We start from the raw sequence: 6,712 nt of genomic DNA, 5'->3' as shown, positions 1-6,712 counted from the left end.
TGGCTGGTAGACAGGACTAGGTGGGTTTTACTGTGACTGGTAGACAGGACTAGGTGGTTTTACTGTGACTGGTAGACAGCACTAGGTGGGTTTTACTGTGGCTGGTAGACAGGACTAGGTGGGTTTTACTGTGACTGGTAGACAGGACTAGGTGGGGTTTACTGTGTCATGTGGCTGGTAGACAGGACTAGGTGGGTTTTACTGTGTCATGTGACTAATAGACAGGACTAGGTGGGTTTTACTGTGGCTGGTAGACAGGACTAGGTGGGTTTTACTGTGACTGGTAGACAGGACTAGGTGGGGTTTACTGTGTCATGTGGCTGGTAGACAGGACTAGATGGGTTTTACTGTGTCATGTGACTAATAGACAGGACTAGGTGGGTTTTACTGTGGCTGGTAGACAGGACTAGGTGGGTTTTACTGTGTCATGTGACTGGTAGACAGAACTAGGTGGGTTTTACTGTGGCTGGTAGACATGACTAGGTGGGTTTTACTGTGTCATGTGGCACTTAGACAGGACTAGGTGGGTTTTACTGTGACTGGTAGACAGGACTAGGTGGGTTTTACTGTGACTGGTAGACAGGACTAGGTGGGTTTTACAGTGACTGGTAGACAGGACTAGGTGGGTTTTACTGTGTCATGTGACTGGTAGACAGGACTAGGTGGGTTTTACTGTGACTGGTAGACAGGACTAGGTGGGTTTTACTGTGACTGGTAGACAGGACTAGGTGGGTTTTACTGTGACTGGTAGACAGGACTAAGTGGGTTTTACTGTGTCATGTGACTGGTAGACAGGACTAGGTGGGTTTTACTGTGACTGGTAGACAGGACTAGGTGGGTTTTACTGTGACTGGTAGACAGGACTAGGTGGGTTTTACTGTGACTGGTAGACAGGACTAGGTGGGTTTTATTGTGTGTTGCGACTGGTAGACAGGACTAGGTGGGTTTTACTGTGACTGGTAGACAGGACTAGGTGGGTTTTACTGTGACTGGTAGACAGGACTAGGTGGGTTTTACTGTGACTGGTAGACAGGACTAGGTGGGTTTTACTGTGACTGGTAGACAGGACTAAGTCGGTTTTACTGTGTCATGTGGCTGGTAGACAGGACTAGGTGGGTTTTACTGTGACTGGTAGACAGGACTAGGTGGGTTTTACTGTGTCATGTGACCTGTGCTGTACAGATTTATGACTGTAGAGGACAGGACCAGACTTTACCAACAGCAACTTACTTTTTCTTTCTGATAGAATCGCTTGAAACAAAAGACAACATACAACTTCATTCAACGAGTTGCGTTTTTGTGGTGCACTCTGGCTAACTTGATTGAATTGTAATTGTTTTGCGCTGTGACTGAACTGACTCACAGGATTGAATTCAAATCTTGATCGTTAATCCCCCTTGTCTCAACCATACACCTGTCGATGGATCAATCGAACGGGTGACATTAGGTATGCCGTAAGAAAGGAAATAAATTAACACATAATTGGGTGGGGGAGAGGGTTGGGGGCGGCGGGCTTGAAGGGAAAGGGATACAACTCTAACTACGATTTCAAAATAAAGGACGAGTCCACTTTTTACATGTAGGGGGAAAGGGTCAGTCCAATAACAGTTTTTTTAACCTCGACGTCAACTGCAAGCCAAAACAGGAAATTTTATAGCTGGAGAGTTTTGGTTTGACCAATTAAATGTTGGGAAGAACGCCAAGAACCCTGATCTTTGAACTCACGCACTCTCCATAAATGTCGACAACGCGGTGTCATTATAAAGTGATTTTTATTGTATTAACATTAAGGCAAAATCTTAAAAGACACCTGGGAATTGAACAACACCATGCTGAAAATAGGCTGCCGGCGCTATGTTGAAAAATATAAACAGGGTAGGGTGCTTGCGTCATACAAAACGCTGCTTTGCGTCATACAAGACGGAGCTTGCTTGCGTCATACAAAACGGTGCTTGCTTGCGTCATACAAAACGGTGCTTGCGTCATACAAAAACGTAGATTCCTGGCGTCAAATAAGAGTCATGCTAAATGTTGGCTGTTTGCGTTATGCATAATGTAAACTGATGGCGCTATCCAAAACGGAGGCTCATTGCGTCAGTCTAAGCGTAGGCTGCTTGCGTCGTGCATGTAGGTTGCTGGCGTCTTGACAAACGTAGTCTCATCGCATGTAGTCTTGAAAAAAGGTATGCTGGTGTAATGTAATAAAAATATAGATTATAAAGTTCACAATATCACTGATATTGTGAAGTTTATAATCAGATTGCCTATTAATCTTTTTTTTTCGTTCTCATATACAGAATACAAAGGAAGTTTTGTTATCATAGAAGAAAAACAACGATAAATAGATTTTCGACGTTTTGCAACAATGTACGTCTGTATGCCAGTCTGTGTGTATGTGATCACAATAGCTCGAGTACCGTTTCAGTTAGGTTGACAAAGTTCACATACGAGCCAACCCGCGGCTTGAGCATACGCCGCTATGTAGTTGTTTTCATTTCTAGTTTTTAGTAATTCATAATTTGTGAATTCGACAATACCTCACTTCACCCCCCCCCCCCCCCCCCGTCCCGGTAAGCAGCCGTTCGTGACGACAGTTTACAGACGACAATGAAAAGCTCAAGCAGAACGTGTTACCTCCCCTTAGTTTCAAACTTTTAAAACTAAATTATCAGCCCCTAATAGTCGTAACTAATTCGACCCGGCTCTGCGATTGTAGAGAACCACAGCTCACCAGACTTTTAGGGTTATAGCGATACGAGCCGACCCGCGGCGTAGATCGCGGCATATCTACGCCGCTATTTAGTTGTTTTATTTTCTACTTTTCAGTAATTCATAATTTGTGAATTCGACAGTACCACTGCTGTCACTGAAAATATTTGTTTTAAAACACTATCAGTAGCTCGTTAAGGACGATAACCACCCCCCCACCCTCCTTTCCCCCTCCCCCCCCCCCCTGAAAGCAGCCTCCTCTTAGTTACCTCCCTTAAGTTTAAAATCGTTTCAAACTAAATTATCTGCCATTAATAGCTGTCACTAACCAGGCTCTACGATTGTTAACATTTAGCGTGAACCACAGCTCACCAGACCATGTGATATGCCTAGAGAGGAAGAGAGGGGACGTTTTCTAACGTCTCCAAGAAGAGAATTATATATATATATATATATATATAGATAGATGATCTGTGCCTCATGAACATTTTACATTTTCCCCTGAGGTATTCCGTGATAACAAAATATCTTAAATACTGTTTAAGTTGTGTAGACGAATCTCATATACAAGATCCTATACTTGGATTACGATATCCGGAAATATCCACCAGGCGTCTTCTTTCAACGCATCAGTTGTTTGATTTTGGAGTTGTCTCTCCTAGAAGAGTTGTTGTTCCCAGCTATCGAGCCTCATTAGCCAGGGGGTTCGAACTCAGGACTTTTCGGTTCAGCAACCATGAGCTTAACCGACCCGACAACGCCGACTTCCTTGCTTCACATTGATTTCAATTTCTGGCATGTCTAACTCTTTGCTCATCTGGTTATACGTCTAAGTAAAACGCCCTATCAGGAGTCGTACTCGAATAGCTCTTTAAGGGCGTAGGCTCCGCTAAAAATATGTTTTTTTTCCCACATTTTCAAAGTTTTTTATACGGTAAAATACCAGTAAATTTAGCATTATTTTCAACGGAATTTCACCATAGCAAATTTTGAATATTCAAAAAAAAAAAAATTTCTAGAGTGTTTTCTGTTACAAAAACTAGCCAGCTGACTCTATTAGTGTTAGTACAAGAAGGATCAATGATTATATAGGCGATATATTATATATAGGCCTATTCATTTATGAAATTTAAGAACTCTACGAAAGGTACTTTTTTCCAAGATGGCCGCCGTTGCCATGGCAACCATATTTTCAAAAGAGTCCCTGATGCTTACAAGTATTTTCCTTTAAGTATTTTAACTTAGATATACACACATAAATCAATTAAACGTTTTAATAGAGAACTCTTTTTTTTCTGGAACCTAATTTGTTTTGAATAAAATGTGCAACTTGTTGGCCAGAAGATCTAAAACATCAATGAAGTGACTCTACGAAGCGTCTAATTAGTACGATTGGACAAAAAGCTTGATGGGTTGTTCCAACTTAGTGTGTGGGGAGAGCGGTCCACGCTGTACATTTACCTGTAGTATGCTTGTAGGTTATCAAAACGATATGCCGTTATCCTGTAAACATCATGTATATCATACATTTAAACTTCGGCGCTCGCTTTTAACTTAAGCAACCGATCTTAAAATTTTGACAATGTTTAATTTATAGCAGGCCTTCACTGTTGTAAATTAAACATTTTCAAAATTTTAAAATTGGTTGGATTTAGCTGTTAATGGCGCGATTTGTTCATGAATTGCTGTTAATTCACGAAAAGGTTTTTCATTCAGGCATTTAAAAGAGGTTATAATGGTAATGGAGGTAGGAACTGCATGTGGTTGGTGGGTTGGACAAAATGGTTACGTTTATGCCAATAGTGATCGAACGATTCATTTGTCTCGAGCCAATATGTCGGAGTCATTTTGTCGGGAGCCCATTTGTCGAGATCCACTATGTCGAGAGCCCACTTGTTGGGCGCCTACATATCGCGAGTCCATGTGACGGGAACATGTTGACGGGAGACTCTATGACGGGGTCCTTTAGATGGGGCTATTTTGACTGGGTCGTTTTGTCTGGGGTCGATTTGTCGGAGCCGTTTTGTCCCGAGTCTTTTTGACGGTGCCCCGATCTTTACCCTGCGCAGATCGTCAAGCAATAAAACCAGGCAGGCATTGTGGAAGAATCCTCTAGGATAGCGCAGAAGAATTCAACCAAGAAACACTTGGCGACGGGACCTTGAGGCTGAAATTATAAAAATGTAGAGAAAATGACACAGAACTTAGGACTCTGGAAGTGTTTGATTGGCGGCCCATACCCCAGCTGGGATGCCGGGCAGTGATGATGATATGCTCTTAAGGTGCCTAGAAAATGTGCTCTTTTCCCCGATTCTCGTCTAATAAAAGACTTGCCTTTCTATAACTGCGACTGTTCTGGTATTCGTGGAAGCCTGGGTTAGTTGTATGGACACTAAACCCAATCCGAGGCGGCATGGTCCTACACTACCTACCACAACTACGTTAGTTTCTTTGAGGCATATTCTCGCCGGTGACCCGTCAAAAGAGCGCACGACAAAAGAGCGCCGACATGAGAGCGCAGACAAAAGAGCGCCGACATAAGAGCGCAGACAAAAGAGCGCCGACATAAGAGCGCCGACATAAGAGCGCAGACAAAAGAGCGCCGACATAAGAGCGCAGACAAAAGAGCGCCGACATAAGAGCGCCGACATAAGAGCGCAGACAAAAGAGCGCCGACATAAGAGCGCAGCCAATTAAAAAAAACACATGTTGTACGCTAAACGAATATGACATGGTTAACACTTGTTTTAATTAAACAATCGGAGGTACGATAAAACGACGTGTTTATTTATATATTATGGTTATGAATGCAGCTTGAAAATATTTCTAACCCAAGTAACATGGAGAAGATCGAATCACAGAAATGGAAGGTTATTATATTGGTCGAAGGCTACAGACGTCGAATGATAGCGAAGATGCTGCTTGCCTTTAGTTTTGTTCCTGTAAATGATGTATGTACTGCATTCGAGCATTGGTAGAAGCTAGCCCTGCAGAAATTATGCCACTGGTAGATTATTGGGAGGCAAAGGAGAAACCGTCGAGGTGACCCGCGCTTCGCTCTTGCTATTTGGAATGTCTATAATCGTGTCGCTGAAAATCTACCCCGTACAAACAACTAAGTCGGGGCATAGCATCGTGCATTCCAACAAACGGTAGATTGCAATCATCCTTCCGTTTTTAAATTGATCAACCAGTTTCGTCTGGTACAAGATCACATCGAAATCTAACTGGAACGTCATCTAGCTGGAGTTAATCTACCAGAAGCTTCAAAGAAAAAATATGTTCAGCTGAACCGAAGATTGCAGGCAATTGCTTCAACCTATGCTAATGATTCAATGATGGACTACCTACGAGGTATAGCCCACAACTTAGCAATATAAATGCAATTATAAAGAAACTTTTTATTAATTTGAACTTACTTTCATTTTGTTACATTTCATTTCAGTTTATATTTTCTCACTTTAGGCCTAACATTTAAAATCTTTGTAGGTGTTATTAGATTGCGTTTTGAATAATTGGACGTCACTATGATTATATCTGTGTTTTTTTTTAGATAAAGAAACTGAACAATTAGTTTTTTAATGTAACAATAAAGAGTTAACATCAAACGATGCCTTCTGATCTGAGTTAATTTTCTTGTTCCTATTTATTAAATATGGTTTTTCGATCTTTAGTTTGCGCTCTTATGTCGGCGCTCTTTTGTCGGGAAATTAGTGCGCTCTTATGTCGGCGCTCTTTTGTCTGCGCTCTTATGTCGGCGCTCTTTTGACGGGGTGCCATTCTCGCCCCTCCCCCGTCTGAACGAAATATAATTCATTTACAAAATATACCTGTATCAACTTTAACCAGTTCTGCCCGCCTCCCAACCCCCCCCCCCCCCCCCCCCATTGTTAAGAGAAAATGTCTGAAAGAACCACGGTGCATCTGCTAAGTGTATGTCTCTCAGCTGATTTCTCAAATTCATTCAAGTTTCTTACATTCATTCATGCAAACATAAGATTAA

Source organism: Physella acuta, unplaced genomic scaffold (genome assembly GCF_028476545.2).
Source record: "Physella acuta isolate Inbredline_101_S28 unplaced genomic scaffold, ASM2847654v3 ptg001852l, whole genome shotgun sequence".
NCBI lineage: Eukaryota > Metazoa > Mollusca > Gastropoda > Physidae > Physella > Physella acuta.
This window is presented reverse-complemented; position numbering follows the sequence as displayed.